Here is a 23,511-nt window from a genome sequence, read left to right on the forward strand (position 1 = left end):
AATGCTTCTGGAAGAAAAGAAAAGACCAAACAGTATATTTTGCAAAACAACACTTTCAAATTAAACATCAATATCAACTAAGAATATAAAAATGATATATAAATGATATCAACTAAGAATATAAAAATTATATATAAATGATGTATGAATCACATTATCCTATTCCCCCCTTTGATTCATAAAATCATACTAAAAATCACACTAATATTGAAACATTTTTTTGAAAAATGATCAAATAATCAAAAAGGATATTTATCCATTAGTACTCCATCCAGACCCCCTTGTCCATCTTCATCCAGATCAGGAACAGTCAACAACGGCATCTGAGTGTTGTCTCCAGGCATCACAACACCAACCCATCTTAAAATCATAGCTTTCGCAAAGGTCAGTAACAAAGTACAAAAGCAAAACATCACACACAACGCTATCAGAGCTGCAACTAAAATCTGAACCATCACTGCCCCTACTGGGCCTAACTGATCTTGCAACCAAGACTTCGCTGACCATCCAGCTCCTTCAGATCTACCAAACGCATCCCTTATATTCTTCAACGCATCTATAACACTCGTGATATTATCGGAACTATCTGGGATCAAAGTATAACAATCATCCCCCGTCAGATTCATAGCCAAACATAAGCCACCTTGTTTTGCCAAAATATAGTCAAGAGCCATGTCATGTTTCAACAGCGTCAGTCTGTGACTTCTTTGAGTATTTGACAGAAGGTTAAACCCTCTTATTGTTTCATTCGCAAACCCCTGCAAAGTATATGTAATATTATCAATATGATCTGCCAAAAATGTTACACCATACCATGGAAAAAGACCGAGTCCCCACTTCTCTCCCAGACTTATTCTCCAATGGTAGGCTTCAAGACTATGAAATGTAGCCATGTCTCTTTTCACCCTATTTTCAACTCTAGTTTCAGATTGATCTGTGTTCGGTGCTACCCCTCTTTTAATGGTAAAAGCCTCATATGGAAGCTTCAACGTTGACATGTAACAACATCCTGTCCATCCATAGGGTAAGAATATATATGCTTTATCACCACAAACCCACCAAATATCTCTAAAATTCCCAATAGTCACATTGCCAGGCAAAAGCTGATCTTTCACCATCAAAGTCCTGCTCTTCTTACTACCTGGTACATAAAAAGTTACATTATATCTGTCATCTCTAATCTTATGTTCATGCTTATCCAAAGTCATCATATAATCATCACAATCTGATATTCCCATGAACATACCCTTTACATCATATGTTTTATTAGAACAAAAACAACTTTTAGCCCTCACTGCTTTCACCTCAAATGCTTCAGGGTTCGCTGTTACCTGATTTTCCTTACCATCCAACAAATTCACATAGGGTAATTCATTTAACCAAGAACACCTAAACCTAGGCTTAAACAAATGTTTTGACAACGACATTACTTTATCTGTCAATGCTCGTTGCTGATACAACAGCCATGACAACGCATAAGACTGACACACACTTGATAGCGGTTGAGCGACCGTCTCTAAAATGGAACCCCACGTCTCTGGTGCTGGAATTCTCAACAGACATGGACCCTCAATATTCCTCACTGATCTTACAGAATGAGTTAACTGCTGGAACCAAAGATTTCTCCCTGCCCATTCATCTTTAATCTTCAAAACAGACGAATCAAATCCATATGCTTTCCATTTAGCTTCTCTTTTCCCTAACGAGCGGTATTGATCAGATGTATCTTCTGATGTTATGTTGAACCCAAAGAACTCATCCTGTACCTCCATGATATTATCCTGTACTATTTCAGATGAACCTATATTGTTCTCTACCACTATTTGCTGAGTCATTCCTGCTACATCCTTTAATTTCAGAAAAGTTGTTGTCGGTGACGGAGTCATACTTCCTACATTTGTTATTGCCGTCGTACCATTAAATCCTCCCAAAGTTACCATTAAAGTAGTTGATTTAGTTGATGAATTAACACCCTTAATTACTTCTAGTGGGAAAGTTACCGATATACTCTGTGTATTATTTATTGTTGGAGTGGCTACTGTAACATACTTCTCCTGAACTCCCTTGGTGGCTGTGGAGGCTACAACAGACCTCAACTCTTCCATTATAAGCGTTACTTTACGAATTACATAGCCTTTTAACCAATAATTCTTAACCGGAACAAATTTTAATGCTTGCACTAGATAAGTACACATATATTCTCCCTGATCTTTCTCTGTAACATTACGCAAAATAAGTGAACAATCACTCATAACCCTCTTCCCCTCCATATTGTTGTACAAAATATACTTCCTTTGACTAGGGGGCACCGCTTCTACATCTGGTCCTGATAACAATACTTCTTCTCCATAATTATCTCTCCATGTGGGAGTGTCCCCTCCCCCACTCCATCTCTCACAGCTACACGGAAGATGAGCTGTCTCACCCCTCCTAACCTTAATAACAGTCTTTTCTTCTATAATTGGTGCTGGAGCTATTGGTTCCCTTGTAATCAAATGCGATATATTTATGGCTTTAATAACTGTCAATGTTGAAAGAGTTAAATTGCTTCCCACTGTTGTTATAACAGACTGAAGTGTTGATGTTATTGTTGTTACTTCATCCCTAGTTTTCGTAACGTTTTGGTCTGACTTTTCTCCTAACTGGTCTAGGCCTACTTTGTCTAACTGAATCACTAGCTTCTCCTGTAACAGAGTTGCCCTTGGTGGTCTCTGCTGCTTCACATTCCACTGAAATATTCCCTGTTGCTTCTGGGACGTATTGGAAATCAATTTCCCCAAATCCCCTTTCCTTTCCATCCCCTGCATAGTCATCTCTGGCATCATCAGAAGTGTAAACATTATCAACGTTATTCCCAACATTGACAATCTCTCCCTCTTCCTGTTCTCCCCTATCTCCATCCTCTCTCTCTGCGCGTGGCACCTCTTCTGTAGGCGCTTTAACACAATGTGACAAATGATACCACGTAGGAGACCCCTTAACCTGGACAGCTGTTCCAGTACTACGAACCACTTCAAATGGTCCTTCACGACGTTCGTTATACCACTTCCTTCTGAATACCTTTACGAATACTTTGTCTCCCGGTTGTACTGTATTCCTCTTATTCCTCCTCAAGCGCCTTCTGCACCTCTTCTTGTCTTTGCCTGTCAGAAACATATGTGGACAACTTTTTATGAAAATTGGCCATATATGTAACGTACGCTCTCATTTCATCTTCCAACAGAGCCAAGCTTGGACCCTTTCCGCTTGTTCGCAAACAAGGCGTAGGCATCCTTCTTCCTGTTACCAACTCATGGGGTGTCATACGTAGATCACGTAACTCACTTGAGCGACACACCATTAGTGCTAAAGGAAGCGCCGCTATCCAGTTTAGACCTGTATGTTGACAAATTTTCACATTACGATTTTTCAAGACACCGTTCATTCTTTCACACATCCCTTGACTTTGTGGGTGATAAACTGCTCCAAGACGTTGCTTAATTCCCAATTTTTGCAACATCAATTTAACTGATTTATCCACAAATTCCCTTCCATTGTCTGAGGATATTCGATCGGGTAATCCCCGCCTGCTTATGACTTCTTTACACAAGAACTTGGCAACCGACTGAGCATCCTTACGCTTGGTTGGACAAGCTTCCGTCCATCGTGAAAATCTATCTACAACCACCAACATGTATCTTTTCCCATCAACTGGTTTTATCATATCAACAAAGTCAATAACCAACTCACGCATAGGACCCCTTGGTGTAGGAATGTAACCTGGATGAACAGTTATCCCTCTTCGAACATTATTTTTAAGACAGATAGTGCACCTTCCTATCATATAATCAATTTGTTCAAACAAATATGGAGCCCAAAAACCATATTCCTTTGTGATCTTTCTGTTAACCTCCCCCCTTGCAACATGAGCTAACCCATGTGCTTCCTGAATCATCAGACCTAAGAGGTCTAGAGGCGCTACTATCAACCCCTCATGGTTTCTCCACAGACCAGTAGCATCTTTGACCGCTCCTCGGTCTAGCCATAGCTGTTTGTCGATCATAGAAGCAGCTTCTTGCATCAAAATTACATCCTGAAGCGTAATTTTGTCTTCCAAGTCCACTACATGAGTGACCAGAAAAACTTTTCCCAATTTATCCGCTCCTGCGACGGCTTTTGCAGCTTCATCAGCAGCTTTGTTCCCTTGTGTCACTCTTGACATATCTGTCTTGTGAGCTGCACACTTAGCTATCGCTATCTCTTTAGGCTTCATCATAGCATGCAACAGTTTCATTATTTGCGCATGATGTTGTATCGGAGAACCATCCATTTTCTTAAACCCTCGACCTTTCCATACTGCCCCAAACAAATGACATACACTATGTGCATATGCTGAATCAGTGTATATCGTTACTCGCTTTCCTTCTGCTAACAAACATGCTTCTGTTAGCCCCACAAGTTCAGCAAGTTGTGCAGACGCAGGCTGTGGTATTACTTCAACCTTTTCCACAACAAATCCCGTTCCTCTGCCTCTAACTACTGCATAACCAGCACATAATTTATCTCCCACCCGATAACAAGACCCATCCGTCCAATACTCCAGGTCTGCCTCACGTAATGGAAAGGCTTGTAAATCTGATCTAAGCCTCGAATATCTCTCTGCTTCTTGGACACAATCATGTGGCTCACCATCCTCTGAAGTTGGTAAACTCTCGGCTGGATTTACTGTATCACACCTCACTAGGGTGACATCTTCCTGCTCTAAGAGCCTATGATAGTCTCTGAGCCTAGGCATAGTCAATGTATATTTCCCATAGTTCAGAAGATTTCTGAGACTATGATGGGTAAGAATTGTTACTGGGTAGCCCATCGTGACCGATGATGCTTTGTCATACATTGAGTATGCTCCCACCATTGCTCTGTAGCACAGTGGTAACCCTAGTTCTACCTCTGAATAAGCAGTAGAGTAGTAGGAAATAGGCTGAGGATTCGTCCCCGTGCCTGTCGGTTGACAAAGAACCGCACACGCATATCTACCTCCAGTAGAAGTAGACACATATAGCAAAAAGTTCTTTGAGTAATCTGGTAGTGTAAGTGCAGGTGCCTCCTGCAACCTCTGTTTGATCGTTTCAAATGCCACATGGCCTTCCTGTGTCCAGGAAAGATTGCTATGGAGTTGACCACTCTCAGTACCCCTAACCATAGCTCTTAAAGGTGCCATCAAACTAGTATAACCCTCTACCCAAGCTGAGGAATAACCAGCAATACCCAGAAATGTCATAATCTCTCTGACCGTTCTAGGCTTTGGAGCCTTACGAATAGTTTCCACTTGCCTGTCCGAAATATTTCTGTGGCCATGCGTTATGTTTTGACCTAAATACACAACTTTCTCCTGGCAATATTGCAGCTTTTTCTGTGAAACCTTATGCCCCTTTTCTGCCAATACCTGTAGTAATTGAATTGAGTCTCTATGACATGTTTCATTATTTTGTGAGCAAACCATTATATCATCCACGTACTGAATGACAGTGCTCTGCAATATCTGATCTATCCCTACCAAATCCTCCTTCAGTACTTTATTGAAGATATGAGGAGAATGCTGGTACCCCTGTGGCATTCTACTGTACTCATAGAATTGTCCCTTATATGTGAACCCAAATAAATTCTGACTCTCTACACTAAGTGGAACACTGAAAAATATGAATATTAAAAAATTCAATTAAAATTTTTATTCAAAAAATATTTCTAATTAAAATAAAAAATTATATTAAAAAAAATCTATTAAAACCAATTTTTTATTTCTATTTCCTATCTTACCAATTTATCAATTAGTGGCTATCTTACCACAACCCATCCGGACAGTAAATACAAGTAGTCAACTTCACAGCAATCCCAAAAACCAAAGACTTCCAATCCTACACCCCTACAATACTCATAAATTCCATTGTTTAATATGCACCCAAGTATCTTAATTGCACAGAATAATGTCAGTACTTGATATCCAACCGAACCCCTAATCCAGCCCAGTGATGCAAAGAGACTCCAAAATGCAAATTTTATTCAAATGATCAGTCTGTTGCCAAGCGTCTGAGAAATTGTCATAACATCAAATATCCTGTAGGGGAAGATTTGTCAACAAAAAAGCACTGGCCTGATTTTGACTGATCCTCTGCCTGCGTCACACCTTGTCACGTGACGCACGTCAGCCCCTCCTCTCTCTCTCCTCTGCTCTCGTCCTATCGCTTCTCATATGACAAGGGAACAAAACGGGACAGACAAGCATTTAAAGTTTATACACTTAACTAAGTTATCCACATTCAATATTCCCCCACTCATATTCGCTATAAGACTTAATTCAGGACTAAATAGCTCAATAACATTTTTATTAAATTTTTATTTATTTTAATCGTCTTTCAATTTAATTTAATATTATTATTATTCATTTTCGAACAACAGTCACTTTAACGATTAGAAGATTCGTGTCCAAATCTCTCTTGTCTGTGGCTATTTCTCTGTCTCCCCCTGCAGCACGCAGCCCCACAGAAATATGACACTTTACCCACAATCCCGTGTTGTAGTTTTAGCAAATCCCCTCGTGTTGTAGTTTTAGCGCCGTAAAATCAAGCGCATGCGCAAATCCATTTAACAATACGATTGCCAAACAATAGAACGCCAGCATTCTACCTCAGTTCTCTATTTTACACTTATAGTCAGACAATAACACTTAACAGAGCTCACATTTGCGTAGAACTCTGACTTCCACACACACAAACACATTTAAGAGGGTTATTCCATCGCAATGGGACCTCTAAGGACACCCGTTAGCATGTAGCACGCAACACAATTAGCATTTAGCCTTAGCATTTAGCATTAGCCGCTATGTACAATATGGCCTGAACCAGCATTTTGCATTAGCATTAGCATTTATCATGTGGCGTGCAAAATGTAACCAGAAACCCTGCATTGTGCCTAAATTATTTTCCTTGTTTCTTCTAACTTTATGCTGCTGTGAGTTATGGATATTATATGAGCGGTTCCCCCAAGCAGATACCCCGTCGGCTACAAGATGAGAATAACTTACAATATAACCGTCCACCTCATAGTTCCCAGAACTAACCTGAAACACAGAATGCATAATCAGGATTTATGGCCCATCCTATATGATGGCCCCCCTGGGGTCTTTATCAGATTCACAATGCCCTAATGTATACGTATTCCTGCCTTTATTCACTACCAATCAATTGTTCTAGACTTCCTATTATTTGCCGTTTACCAATGCAACCACATTTTAGAATAATTATGACAGACTCCTAGTCGACCGCAATAGCACCACATCAACAACACCGACCCAAGTAATTTTAACGGTACACCCTTCCCATCCCCTTAATGAGCCATCGAAAGAACTAATGCCCAAATTGTGTGAGAAATCTCACCTTTAAAGCCGGCTTGAGCAGTAGTCAACTCGCGACTCAGGAAGGGAACCAAGAATGATGCAATCAGTATCCCGGACGAGCCCCCATTATGTCGTGTCCCGTCGGCTGTTGGTGGTTGTTGCTGTCAAACAAAGAGTCCGCTTAGGCTGCACCTTGATTAGAAGCTTTTATTCATCACAAGTTTACAGCATAAGTTACAGACCCGCGGTGTCTGGAGAAGCACCGTCCCAAATTAATCTGAATGCCTCTGACCCCCTCTTTGTCTAGCTCATACGTATAAACAATGGCAGAATATGGGTTGCTCCCTCTTCCGTCCAATCACCGGTCTCCCCTGTCTCACCCTACAACTGACTACTTTTGAACTAACATAAACCACATTCCATTTCTTCATGAAAAACATTTAACAAAGGCATAATCCTAATACACTACAGTTCTAATAAAACATATGATGGAAAGGGGATGTTTATGGGAATATCAGATTGTGATGATTATATGATGACTTTGGGTAAGCATGAACATAAGGTTAGTAATGAGAAATATAATGTAACTTTTTATGTTCCAGTTAGTAAGAAGAGCAGGACTTTGATGGTGAAAGATCAGCTTTTGCCTGGTAATGTGACTATTGGGAATTTTAGAGATATTTGGTGGGTTTGTGGTGATAAAGCGTATATATTCTGACCCTATGGATGGACAGGATGTTGTTACATGTCGATGTTGAAGCTTCCATATGAGGTTTTAAAATTAAAAGAGGGGTAGCAAGGGGAAAGAGATACATCTGATTCTGAAAGAGAGAAGTTTCATAGTCTGGGAAGCCTATCATTGGAGGATAAGTCTAAGAGAGAAGTGGGGATTTTTCCATGGTATGGTGTAAAATTTGGGAAGATAACATAGATAACATTACCTATAATTTGAAGGGTTTTGCGAATGAAACGATAAGAGGGTTTAACCTTCTGTCAAGACTCAAAGGAGTATTGATAGATAGATATCAATTTTGAATATCCGATCATTTTTCAAATGTTTTTAAATATTAGTGTGATTTTAGTATTTTGTTATGAATCAAAGGGGGGAAATGGTATGTGATTCATTGTATATATCATTTTTATATTTTTAGTTGATATTGATGTTTTAATTTGAATGTGTTGTTTTGCAAAATATACTGTTTGGTCTTTTCTTTTCTTCCAGAAGCATATGGGGGAATATGTAGAGGGGATTCAAATACTCAAACATGGACAATATGAAAGGAGAATATGAATGGACTGGAGGAAGTGGAACAAGGAAGGTGTGGAAATGTTCAGATTACATCATCGACGTTGCATTGGAAGTCGACACTGCTGAGGAGATGAAGTGCAGTGGACTACATTCCAGTGTCTGCAATGATATATAGACATATTTGCATGTGTAATACATAATTTGTGTCATATTCTTTCTGTATTAATTTTTGTAGAATGATATTTGCTGTTATTGGGTACATGTGGGGATCTCAGATGTTTTTGTTTATTTCGTGGATGCTTAGGGACATGGGGTCTAGGCAAGGATAGAGAGAATCCACAGGAGGGTCCGATGGGTCGACCAGCCTGAATGTGGACATTTTTGATTGTATTTTGTTCTGAAAGAGCTGCAAAATCTGGACCGCTACAAATCAGCTGGGCTAGACAATCTGGACCCTTTCTTTCTAAAATTAGCCGCCAAAATTGTAGCAACCCCTATTACTAGCCTGTTCAACCTCTCTTTGGTATCATCTGAGATAATAATAATAATAATAATAATAATAATAATAATAATAATAATAATATGCCATTTAGCAGACGCTTTTATCCAAAGCGACTTACAGTCATGTGTGCATACATTTTTACGTATGGGTGGTCCCGGGGATCGAACCCACTACCCTGGCGTTACAAGCACCATGCTCTACCAATAGAGCTACAGAGATCCCCAGAGATTGGAAAGCTGCCGCAGTCATCCCCCTCTTCAAAGGGGGTGACACTCTACATCCAAACTGTTACAGACCTATATCCCTCCTGCCCTGCCTTTCGAAAGTATTTGAAAGCCAAGTTAACAAACAGATCACCAACCATTTCGAATCCCACCGTACCTTCTCCGCTATGCAATCTGGTTTCCGACTGGTCATGGGTGCACCTCAGCCACGCTCAAGGTCCTAAATTATATTATAACCGCGTTCGATAAAAGACAGTACTCTGCAGCCGTCTTCATCGACCTGGCCAAGGCTTTCGATACTGTCAATCACTGCATTCTTCTTGGCAGACTAAATAGCCTTGGTTTCTCAAATGACTTCCTCGCCTGGTTCACCAACTACTTCTCAGATAGAGTTCAATGTGTCAAATCGGAGGGCCTGTTGTCTGGACCTCTGGCAGTCTCGATGGGGGTGCCACAGGGTTCAATTCTCGGCCCGACTCGATTCTCTGTGTATATCAATGATGTCGCTCTTGCTGCTGGTGACTCTCAGATCCACCTCTACGCAGACGACACCATTTTGTATACATCTGGCCCTTCATTGGACACTGTGTTAACAAACCTCCAAACGAGCTTCAATGCCATACAACACTCCTTCCGTAGCCTCCAACTGCTCTTAAACGCTAGTAAAACTAAATGCATGCTCTTCAATCGAATGCTGCTTGCACCCGCCTAGAATCACTACTCTCGGCGGGTCTGACTTAGAGTATGTGGACAACTACAAATACCTAGGTGTCTGGTTAGACCGTAAACTCTCCTTCTAGACTCACATTAAGCATCTCCAATCCAAAGTAAATCTAGAATTGGCTTCCTATTTTGCAACAAAGCCTCCTTCACTCATGCTGCCAAACATGCCCTCGTAAAACGGACTATCCTACCGATCCTTGACTTCGGGGATGTCATTTTCAAAATAGCCTCCAACACTCTCCTCAGCAAATTGGATGTAGTCTATCACAGTGCCATCCGTTTTGTCACCAAAGCCCCATATACTACCCACCATTGTGACCTGTACGCTCTCGTTGGCTGGCCCTCACTACATATTCATCGCCAAACCCACTGGCTCCAGGTCATCTATAAATCACTGCTAGGCAAATCCCCACCTTATCTTAGCTCATTGGTCAACATAGCAACACCCACCCATAGTGTGCGCTCCAGCAGGTATATCTCACTGGTCATCCCCAAAGCCAACACCTCCTTTGGCCGCCACTCCTTCCAGTTTTCTGCTGCTAATGACTGGAACGAACTGCAAACATCTCTGAAGCTGGAGACTCTTATCTCCCTCACTAACTTTAAGCATCAGTTGTCAGAGCAGCTTACCGATCACTGCACCTGTACACAGCCCATCTGTAATTAGCCCACCCAACTACCTCATCCCCATATTGTTATTTATTTTGCTCATTTGCACCCCAGTATCTCTATTTGCACATAATCTTCTGCACATCTATCACTCCAGTGTTAATACTAAATTGTAATTATTTTGCACTATGTCCTATTTATTGCCTTACCTCCATAACTTACTACATTTGCACACACTGTATATAGATTTTCTATTGTGTTATTGACTGTATGTTTTTGTTTATCCCATGTGTAACTCTGTGTTGTTGTTGTTTTTATCGCACTGCTATGCTTTATCTTGGCGTGGTCACAGTTGTAAATGAGAACTTGTTCTCAACTGGCCTACCTAGTTAAATAAAGGTGAAATAAAGAAATAAACAAAATAAACAAAGGGAAGGAGCTTCACACGTTTATTTTGGGGAGTTTGAGGGCAAAGACTTAATAGTAGGCTATAGGGAACATACTGTATTACACATAAATGTGCTGTACAATGTGCTTTGAGAGAGTGGTACAGTAGCCTGCCAGGCTATATCAGTACAGGAGCTGACAGACTGACTACTTGACATTGCATCTCTGGCCCCAGGGCAATCAGAGGTAATGCCAGGACAACCGGCTGTCTTCAGCTGTCTCTATGTCAAAATCTCCCTCTCACTCTCTCTCTGAATAGCTCTCCTCTGAATCTCTCCCTGTCCCTGTAGTCTCATTTTGCAACGTGTCTCTACCCATCTCATTGGAAGTGAAAGCAATATGCAGGCTCATTTCCAGCACAATACTATTGCAACGTGTACAAATTCCAAGCAACATGCACAAAGTAAGAACGGCACTGTACAAAACGTAACTGTAACATCACTGAAACATGCACACTGTCAATGTAAAAAAAAAACTGAGGTAAGTGGCTGTGATCCACCGTCCTTATCAAAGACCAAACTGTGAGCTATAAGAGGGGCCTTCCTCATCCATCTGGCTTTTATTTGACATGCTGCCTTTTACTGCCTTGAGCTTTATAGTGGAAGAGGGATTCAGATGTAGTCTCAGAGCTTTAACTCTCGGCCTGTTCTGTAACCTGGCTCTTTCCATGACCACCTGACAGACTGCGATGACTATGGGAACAGGTTGGCTAGTTTAGCACTTAGCTTGCACACAGCCCTGCTAGGTCGCTAGTCACAGGCTGATGTTATGTAACACAGAGCTTTGACAAGCCCCAGCTCACCTGTAGGTAGGAATAAACTGGATATGATCAACTTTCCAATGTATTAATACATCCCTCCCTTGAAACACACATAAGGAAAAACTTATTCACTCAATTTCTTTACTACTTTCTATTGCCATCTCTTGAAAACACACTCATGTAATTTACTTTAATTAATTGTCACACTATGGCAGTTAATGAAAACAGAGATGCTGCACTAAAGAATATTCTATAAACTGGACTAGATGTTGACAGAATGCTATTCAGAGGGCTGAGAAACAAGGTCAACTCACTCAAAATCTTTGATATGATTCCAACTACTGAGGTGAAAGTTCACAAAATCTTTTCTACTTACCCAGAGTCAGATTAACGCATGGATACCATTTTTATGTCTCTGCGTGCAGTTTGAAGGAAGTTGCTAACTAGTGTTACCGCAATGACTGGAAGGCTATGGGAACAGCTAGTTAGCAATGGCTCACAAAGCTACCTTCAACTTCATTCAAACTGCAAGCAGAGACATAAAAATAGTATCCATGAGTTCATCTGACTCTGGGCAAGTAAAAAGGGCGTGAGTGACAAAATCTTACACTATCCCTTTCAATTTCTACCCGGTACAGCCAGAAGAGGACTTGCCACCCCTCGGCGCCTGGTTCCTCTCTAGGTTTCTTCCTATGTTCCAGCCTTCTAGAGAGTTTTTCCTAGCAACTGTGCTTCTGCATCGCTTGTTCTTTGGGTTTTTAGGCTGGGTATCTGTAAAGCACTGTGACAACTGCTGATTTGAAAAAGGGCTTTATAAAATACGTTTGAAAATGTTTTTTCAATACAGTCAATACCGCTGAAACTATTTATTTTAAGTTTTGTATTAAATTTGAATATTTGTATCTACTTTTTAATTGATTGATTGTGACATCCCACTACAAGGCAGACGCACACCAGGCCGACCAATCGCAGAACAGTGGTTTCTGTGTCCTCGTTTGCAACACTCTCTACTGAGTTCCAAACTGCCTCTGGAAGCAACGTCAGCTCAAGAACTGTTTGTCGGGAGCTTAATGAAATGGGTTTCCAAGGCCGAGCAGCCTCACACAAGCCTAACATCACCATACGCAATGCCAAGTATCGGCTGGAGTGGTGTAAAGATCGCCGCCATTGGACTCTGGAGCAGTGGAAACACGTTCTCTGGATTGATGAATCACGCTTCACCATCTGGCAGTCCGACAGACGAATCTGGGTTTGGCAGATGCCAGGAGAACACTACCTGCCCCAATGCATAGTGCCAACTGTAAAGTTTGGTGGAGGAATAATGGTCAGGGGCTGTTTTTCATGGTTCGGGCTAAGCCCCTTAACTCCAGTGAAGGGAAATCTTAACGCTACAGCATACAATGACATTCTAGACGATTCTGTGCTTCCAACTTTGTGGCAACAGTTTGGGGAAGGCCCTTTCCTGTTTCATCATGACAATGCCCCCGTGCACAAAGCGAGGTCCATACAGAAATGGTTTGTTAGATCGGTGTGGAAGAACTTGACTGGCCTCAACCTCATCTAACACCTTTGGGATGAATTGGAACGCCGACTGCGAGCCAGGCCTAATCAGCCAACATCAGTGCCCAACCTGACTAATGCTCGTGGCTGAATAGAAGCAAGTCCCCACAGCAATGTTCCAACATTTAGTGGAAAGTCTTCCCAGAAGAGTGGAGGGTGTTATAGCAGCAAATGGGGGAGCAACACCATATTAATGCCCATGATTTTGGAATGAGATATTCGATGAGCACGTGTCCGCATACTTTTGGCCATGTAGTGTATCTTATAACTATTAAGTTAACTCTCTAAAATTTGCTAAATGCTCTGCAGTTGTGCATTTGGTTTGCTCATAATTTAGTTGCTAGTTAGCTATCTAGCTAAGTGGTTAGCTTCTTACAAAATTCCATCATTGATCAAGAGCCTTGCTGTCTAATATTTGTTTTGTGCATGAAGCACACTGTGAGTAGCATTTTTGAGTTACTTGTATAACTTTATGAGCTTGGATGTCTGTCTTGCAAATAGTTTAGGTCAGACTGTATAAAATGTTCGCAATGTGCTCGTTAGCATTTAGCTAGCATTCAGTTAGCATTCTCTATGGGATTTTACATGTACTTGTTAGCATTGCTAACTTTAGGATTACAATAGCTCAGTGGGGTTTTTTAATCGTGCCCCTTGTGTTCAGTTCCGGTATTACCGAATATATCTCGGTATGGCACAAGGTCAGTATGAAGGTATGACAATCTGGATACCGGCTCCAGGACATCTATAAATCACTGCTAGGCAAATCCCCGCCTTATCTTAGCTCATTGGTCACCATAGCAGTACCCACCCGTAGTCTGCGCTCCAGCAGGTATATCTCACTGGTCATTCCCAAAGCCAACACCTCCTTTGGCCGCCATTCCTTCCAGTTCTCTGCTGCCAATGACTGGAACGAATTGCAAAAATCTCTGAAGCTGGAGACTCTTATCTCCCTCACTAACTTTAAGCATCAGTTGTCAGAGCACCTTACCGATCACTGCACCTGTACACAGCCCATCTGAAATTAGCCCACCCAACTACTTCATCCCTATATTGTTATTTATTTTGCTCTTTTGCACCCCAGTATCTCTATTTGCACATAATCTCTTGCACATCTAGCATTCCAGTGTTAATACTATTGTAATTATTTTGCACTATAGCCTATTTATTGCCTTACCTCCATAACTTGCTACATTTGCACACACTGTATATATATTTTCTGTTGTATTTTTGACTTTATGTTTTTTTACCCCATATGTAACTCTGTGTTGTTTTTATTGCACTGCTTTGCTTTATCTTGGCCAGGTCGCAGTTGTAAATGAGAACCTGTTCTCAACTGGCCTACCTGGTTAAATAAAGGTGAAAAAAAAGAAAAGAAAAGAGGACAACCCTAAGAAAGTTATGTCAGATAACGTTGGCTTACACTGACATGACATATTAATGATTAGGTCAATATAATGATTAGGTGGCCACTGCCACCTAATGTTCAGTGGTTTGAAATTGTACTTTTTTGTATCTCTTACTTATTGAACGCAGGAAACATCATGCTTGACATTATATCATGAAGATTCTGTTATTGTTCATGTCTCGCAAAAGTGGTTTACATAAGTCCTATGAAATATAGATAGATAATAAGCAGATATTGGAGATGTATGCACTTTTTGCAATGGTTAGACAGATTTATAGCATCAAAAATACATTAAAGTATCTGTTTCTCCAGTGTGGTTTTCCAGCATTGACTCATCTGTTGTGTGTGTGGTGCAGACTGCTGTATATCTGAAAACGTTGACACAGTAATTCCTGGGTTAGGAATGAAAGGATACAGTCCCGACCAATTGAAACTCTGAGTAGTTGTCACACTTCCAGCTGCTGAACCAATGACAACAGGAAACCTTCAAGTAGGTGAACATGCCTGAAAAAACAAACAGGTTTGATATTTAATCCAGTGAAAGGGGCATAAATGGGACTGGGAAAACCCCTCCATAGGCCTAATGTAACACAAACGTCTATTCAATGTCTACTCTAATGATATTTTATATAGTAGTATTCTAAAAGTAGACTGAAAACATTCCCAGGTGCATTCAGCAGCATTCCTTAACCAGATGAAAACACTGACCTTCAAACTTGAAACAGTATTGTGCCTTTCACAGCTCGGCTATGAAAAGCTGACATTAACTTTCTGACACACAAAAAAAGCAGTTGAGTGTACAGTAGATGGGATGGTTTCCCATTGTTTAATGAGCGGGCCACAGTTTAAATTTAGTCTAGGCAAGCAGCCCGCACTTCTAAAATGTATGGAAAGAAGAATAACTCAGCTTGGAGGACTGAGAGAGAAGGAGAAAGAGACTCCGTGCCTCCAAAAGCAACAAGCACAAGCACACTCACAGTTATTATGTTTTTATTGGCAGTGTGAATGTGGCTTAATGGCTAATATTCTAATTCTGCTGAGATTTAAATAAAAGCTGATTTACTTTCCATTGCATTGCATACAGTATCTGAAATGAGAGAGAGAAATATTTGATAAATCTTGCATGGGTTTTAAGAAATATATGGATTCTCTCTGAAATTTGATAAGCCATGGCAAAATGTGTATAATTGCAGGAACTTAGCATTGAAACTGCAATTTATGTCTCATCAGCCCCATGACAATGTCACGATCGTCGGTAAGAGATGAGGACCAAGGCGCAGCGTTGCAGATGAACATACTCTTTATTTATGATACACGAACAAAACGATAACGTGACAGTCACTGGTCAAACACAAACCAACACGAACAAGATCCCACACACACGAAAGAAAACAGACTGTTTAAATATGGCTCCCAATCAGAGACAACCAGCAACAACTGACACTTGTTGCCTCTGATTGGGAGCCACTCTGGCCAACATAGAAATAGCACCCATAGAATTTACACCATAGAAACAAAACACATAGATCTACACACCCTGGCTCAACATAACAGTGTCCCCAGAGCCAGGGCGTGACAGTAACCCCCCCTAAAGGCGCGGACTCCGACCGCGTCAACCAAATACCACAGGGGAGGGACCGGGTGGGCACTCCGCCTAGGCGGCGGATCCGGCTCCGGGCCTGATCCCCACTCCCTCTCCAACCCCCCAAAGTACCCCTGGTCCGGTCTGGCCCCGCTGGCCGGAGCTGGACTGCACACTGATGGAGCGGATTGCTCTAGCTCCGGCGTAAGGCATCTGACCGGTGCCGAACCAGGCACCAGTGGAACAGGCACGGGCCGTGCCGGACTGACGACGCCCACCACTGGCTTGGTGTGGAGAACAGGCACGGGCCGTGCTGGACTGACGACGCACACCACTGGCTTGGTGTGAGGAGCAGGAGCGGGCCGGACCGGGCTGGCGATGCGCACCATAGGCTTGGTGCGGGAAGCAGGAGCGGACCGGACCGGGCTGACGATGCGCACCCCTGGCTTGGTGCGTGGAGCAGGAACGGACCGGACCGGGCTGACGATGCGCACCCCTGGCTTGGTGCGTGGAGCAGGAACGGACCGGACCGGGCTGACGATGCGCACCCCTGGCTTAGTGCGTGGAGCAGCAACGGGCCGAACCGGGCTGACGATACGCACCCCTGGCTTGGTGCGTGGAGCAGGAACGGCCTGGACCGGGCTGACGACTCGCACCCCTGACTTGGTGCGAGTGGCAGGAACAGGCCGGACCGGGCTGGCGACGCGCACCCTAGGCTTGGTGCGGGGAGCAGGAACAGGCCGGGCCGAGCTGGCGACGCGCACCGTAGGCTTGGTGCGAGGGGCAGGAACAGGCCGGGCTGGGCTGGCGACGCGCACCGTAGACTTGGTGCGGGGAGCAGGAACAGACCGGACCGTAATGGGGACACACACCACTGGCCCTACACCGGGATCTGGAACGGGCCGGACCGGACTGGTAACACACCCCAGTACCTCTCGCCGTGCCTCTACACCTTCCTTCCCTTCTTTGACCAGTGGCCCCCGTAACCTGGCGGCCTCCTCCGCCAACCCGCTGGACCGCTCTATCGCAGCCTCCTGCTGCCCCGACGTCGTGAGCCCCCCCCTAAAAATTTTCTGGGGGTCTCTCTTCCCCGTGGGCCAGGCCTCTATAGTTCTCGCCCAACTCTCGCTCTTCTGCTTCCAACTCCCGCCATTCAGCTCCTCATTTGGCTTGACCCAATCGAAACTCTTCCTCCACTGTTCCCAAGTCCACCCTCTCTGCTCCTCACTAGGCTTGACCCAGTCGAGGTTGCCACGGAGATCTGCTAGCGATTCCCCTGGCGATGGCTCCTGGACACGCTGCTTGGTCCCGTTTTGGTGGGATCTTCTGTCACGATCGTCGGTAAGAGATGGGGACCAAGGCGCAGCGTTGCAGACGAACATACTCTTTATTTATGATACACGAACAAAACGATAACGTGACAGTCACTGGTCAAACACAAACCAACACGAACAAGATCCCACACACACGAAAGAAAACAGACTGTTTAAATATGGCTCCCAATCAGAGACAACCAGCAACAACTGACACTCGTTGCCTCTGATTGGGAGCCACTCTGGCCAACATAGAAATAGCACCCATAGAATTTACACCATAGAAACAAAACACATATATCTACACACCCTGGCTCAACATAACAGTGTCCCCAGAGCCAGGGCGTGACAGACAAATGTGTAGAATTGCAGGAAACTAGCTTTAAAACTGTCAAATGTTCTCTCTGCCCCATGACAAAATGTGTAGAATTGCAGGTAATTAGCTTTAAAACAGCAAATGTTGTCTCTGCGGCCAAGAGGGCCTCTAAAACCGCGGCATTGCCCCCCCTCCCGGCATTGTTATCCTCATCAGCCTACACACAATATCCAATAATGACAAAGCAAAAACAGTTTTTTTGAATGTATTAAATATAAAAAACAGAAATACCTTATTTACATAAGTATTAAGACCCTTTGCTATGACACTCGAAATTGAGCTCAGGTGCATCCTGTTTCCATTGATCATCCTTGAGATGTTTCTACAACTTGATTGGAGTCCACCTGTAGTAAATTCAATTGATTGGGCATGATTTGGAAAGGCACACACAGTTGACAGTGCATGTCAGAGAAAAACAGAGCCATGAGGTCAAAGGAATTGTCCGTAGAGCTCCGAGACAGGATTGTGTCGAGGCACAGATCTGGGGAAGGGTACCAAAACATTTCAGCAGCATTGAACGTCCCCAAGAACACAGCGGCTTCCATCATTCTTAAATGGAAGACGTTTGGAACCACCAAGACTCTTCCTAGTGCTGGCTGCCCTGCCAAACTGAGCAATCGGGGAAGGGCCTTGGTCAGGGAGGTGCTCCAGAGTTCCTCTGTGGAGATGGGAGAACCTTCCAGAAGAACAACCATCTCTGCAGCTCTCCACAAATCAGGCCTTTTTGGTAGAGTGGCCAGACCGAAGCCACTCCTCAGTAAAAGGCACAAAACAGCCCGCTTGGAGTTTGTCAAAAAGCACCTAAAGGACTCTCAGACCATGAGAAACAATACTTTTTGGAGAGACCTGAAAATAGCTGTGCAGCGACACTCCCCATCCAATCGGACATAGCTTGAGAGGAACTGCAGAGAAGAATGGGAGAAACTCCCCAAAAACAGGTGTGTCAAACTTGTAGCGTCATACCCAAGAAGACTCGAGGCTGTAATCGCTGCCAAAGGTGCTTCAACAAAGTACTGAGTAAAGGGTCTGAATACTTATGTAAATGTGAATTATTATTATATATTTTTCTTTTTACTGTTTTTGCTTTGTCAAAATGGGGTATTGTATGTAGATTGATGAGGGGAAAAAACGATTTAATCAATTTTAGAAATAGGCTGTAACGTAACAAAATGTGGAAAAAGTAAACAGGTCTGAATACTTTCCGAATGCACTGTATATTTGATGTGCATTGTGTTCTGCTCTCTGTACCATGTGCTGTCAATCACTGACTCATACTGATTAATAGAGAAATGGGAAAACGACTTGCTGTGGTTTCCATTCTTCCCAGCAGGGCTTCCCAACTCTGTTCAGAATTGAAGACATTTAACCAAGAAGAAGTTATGGCCTATAAGAAGGGCTCAGAAAATGTCCTGGTCAGGAAAAACTCCTGGCTCTGAATATGGGATATGAGTGTTGCTCCTGTAGACTGGTGACTCACTTGTTGGAGTTCCCGTGGCTCTGCCAGGTGTGGTACTGCTCCATGATGTCGATGTGGTCCAAGGTGATGTTGTAGAAGTCTGTGAAAGAGATTATAGGAGGCGTGGATATGCTGTTAGCTGTGTCTGGTGTGGACAGGGTATACCATGGCATTAGAGTTTATCTACACGTCTATAAATTACTTTACACCTGAAATATTATCTCTACCCAGGTTCTATATGCATGAAAAACCACTTCACCCCCCTGATCTTCACCCTCCTGACAGCACCTGAAACTACAGCCTCCCTTGAACAAATATACTTTTGCTCTGTTTCTGGTAGGCCTAATCAAATCAAATGAAATGTTATTTGCCACATGCGCCGAATACAACAGGTATAAACCTTACAGTGAAATGCTTATTTAAAAGCCCTTAACATTTTATTTTCTTAAAAACTGCATTGTTGGTTAAGTAAAAAATAGATAAGTAAAATAAAATAACAGTAGGGAGGCTATATACAGGGGGGTACCGGTACAGAGTCAATGTGCGGGGGCACCGGTTCCAGAAAATGATGTCATGGCTTTAAAAGCTTCTGATAGGCTAATTGACATCATTTGAGTAAATTGGAGGTGTACCTGTGGATGGATTTCAAGGCCTACCATCAAACAGTGCCTCTTTGCTTGACATCATGGGAAAATCAAAAGAAATCAGCCAAGACCTCAGAAAATAAATTGTAGACCTCCACAAGTCTGGTTCATCCTTGGGAACAATTTCCAAACGCCTGAAGGTACCACGTTCATTTGTACAAACAATAGTACGCAAGTATAAACACCATGGGACCACGCAGCCGTCATACTGCTCAGGAAGGAGACGTGTTCTGTCTCCTAGAGATGAACGTACTTTGGTGTGAAAAGTGCAAATCAATCCCAGAACAACAGCAAAAGACCTTGTGAAGATGCTGGAGGAAACAGGTACAAAAGTATCTATATCCACAGTAAAACAAGTCCTATATCGACATAACCTGAAAGGCTGCTCAGCAAGGAAGAAGCCACTGCTCCAAAACTGCCATAAAAATGCCAGACTACGGTTTGCAACAGCACATGGGGACAAAGATCGTACTTTTTGGAGAAATGCAAATAGTCCAGGTAGCCATGATTAGCTATTCAGGAGTCTTATGGCTTGAGGGTAGAAGCTGTTAAGAAACCTTTTGGTCCTAGACTTGGCGCTCCGGTACCGCTTGCCGTGCGGTAGCAGAGAGAACAGTCTATGACTTGGGTGACTGAAGTTTTGACAATTTTTAGGGCCTTCCTCTGACACTGCCTGGTATAGAGGTCCTGGATGGCAGGAAGCTTGGCCCCAATGATGTACTGGGCCGTACGCACTATCCTCTGTAGTGCCTTGCGGTCGGAGGCCGAGCAGTTGCCATACCAGGCGGTGATGCAACCAATCAGGATGCTCTCGATGGTGCAGCTGTATAACTTTTTGAGGAGCTGAGGGCCCATGCCAATTCTTTTTAGTCTTCTGAGGGGGAATAGGCTTTGTCGTGCCCTCTTCACAACTCTCTTGGTGTGTTTGGACCATGATAGTTTGTTGGTGATGTGGACACCAAGGAACTTAAAGCTCTCAACCTGTTCCACTGCTCAGTCCTAATTTTTTTCCTGTAATCCACAATCATCAGCCTATGTGTGAGTATCAGGTTTTACAGCACATACTGTTTTACACAGTGCTCATTTTGCAGCACTGCGGTGTACCCAGAGCCCTGTGAACATCCCCTTTTCCCGATGTTGTGGACAATACTTATTGAAGAGGCCAAGGAACTTGGTGGCAGCCGGAATCCACCAGGAGCACTTGTTCAGAGGGGGCAGCTCATCAGGAGGAGCCGGGAACAGACGAGTGGAGATTAAGTGAAGGAGACGCGCCACCATGAAATGCCTTGGAGTCAGTCTGGGGAGGAGGGAGGAACAGGAACACACACACACACTTCGTTTATGTAACCACAGGCCATAGTCAACTTAAGGTACTGTTTGGGTGTGACTATGTGTGTCACGCCCTGACCTGGAGAGACTGTTATTCTGTAGTTAGTTTGGTCAGGGTGTGAAATTCTATGTGATTGTATATCTATGTTTGGCCGGGTGTGATTCCCAATCAGAGGCAGCTGTCGCTCGTTGTCTCTGATTGGGGATCATACTTAGGCAGCCAGTTTTCCTGCCTGGGTTGTGGGATCTTGTTTCTGTTTGGCTAGTTTCGTTATAGCCCATAGAATGTCACGGGTCGTTGTTTGTTATTTTTGTGAAGTGTTTATTCGTAAATAAAACATGTACGCATACCACGCTGCACCTTGGTCTGACTACTTAATCAACGATTGTGACAATGTGCAGGGAGAAACTGGGCAACTCATACTTAAACTGGATACAGGCTGGGTGTGAGTCATCTCTATGAACATCATAAATACTTCACTACTTAACTCATTCATAACTGTGGGCTGTGTTACTGTGAAACAGACACATGGAACGTTTTATAATGAAAAATGTTTTATAAGACACACACTGCAGACTGCACTTACTTTTTAAACCAGTGCACTAGGAAATGGTGGTCAGCCTCGGACAGGGCAGCTATCTGTCTCAGTAGGTGGGCGATCACATAGGTACTGGTGCTGGAATACTGAGGGTTCTAGAAAACAAATAAACACATGTACTCTTTATTAAAAATCCAGAATGGAATGGAAGTGTGCTTAAAAAAGGAACGAGCACCAATATAGGGAAAAGAGAGATTCAAGCAAAAGCTTTAAAAGCTGATGATGGTCCAGTCTGTTTATTAGGTTTCTATGCACTGAACTTCAGCGAAAACCATAAAACATTCAGCCTCTCCGAAAAAATAGCATCCCACAAGAAAACGACATTCCAGCAATCCAGAATGACCTCAACCTGTCTCCATGGAGAACATGGAACATGACATCAAGGATCTGGCTGATCAGATGTGTGCTGTGTGTCTCCCAGTCCATCAACCACCCGAGTTCTCTACATTAACGTTAACAAGAGAATAGACCTACACTTATAGATAGGCTAAAGCAATTCTATTTTGTATTCAATTTCCTATCTTGTTTACAATTGTCCTACACTGTTAGTTACAGCAAGTACATATTTGTTCTGAGGAGGTAAATTAATGACATCACCAGCATTTTCCTTAGAAGGACTAGGGTTACTAGATTTGAGGTTAAGTGAAATAGGTGAAGTCAAATCAACGACTCTAGTCACACAGCTAGCTCAGGGCACAGAGAGTAGTTGTTGCAGTACTGCTGTGCACTGACTGACTGAGATATGACTGGAGTCAATGGGCTGTATGGAGGGGGAGGAGGCCTAAGGATTCCAGCGTGTCTTGCTTGGCCTGGCCCACTGTACCGTATAGCTAGGCATTAGACCAACAGACAGAACTACTGTTGCAGTAAAAAGTACTCTGGTGTAAGAGGAACAGAGACACGGCATACTGTAGGTATTAAATTAACATCCACTACCACAGTACACTGAAACGAAACATTCTGAACCAACAAGACCATCAGCTTTATATAAGCACCTAGACATCTAAAGAACTACTGTCTCACTATGAAAAACACAGAAATAAGACCACAAAATAAAGCAGACTCACTACACTACAGCCAGAACCATCTGCAGAACTGATGCGAGAGCAGACAGTAGTCCTGCCACTGAATCCAGTGAGCCAGAACTGCCGCCTCTGTATCACTTCACATGCGACCACAGAGGAGTCTCAGTGGAACCCAGAGGCTAGAATACTACTGGGTATATGGGACCCTCACAGTCTCTTTAAGCCTGTGGCAGTGGTGGTTTGGAAAGCACAAAATAACCCACTTTCCACAGGAAATGACATGGATTAATTGAAAACAAAAATCTGATGACGGGAGCAGTATAGCCATTTTATTTC

General features: G+C 43.1%; 1 pseudogene; it reads right to left on the reverse strand.

The window, feature by feature from the left end:
• The window catches only part of LOC121545708, a 78,290-nt pseudogene that overhangs the window by 26,813 nt on the left and 27,966 nt on the right, over window positions 1–23,511 (reverse strand).

This window comes from Coregonus clupeaformis, chromosome 1 (genome assembly GCF_020615455.1).
Source record: "Coregonus clupeaformis isolate EN_2021a chromosome 1, ASM2061545v1, whole genome shotgun sequence".
Lineage (NCBI taxonomy): Eukaryota > Metazoa > Chordata > Actinopteri > Salmoniformes > Salmonidae > Coregonus > Coregonus clupeaformis.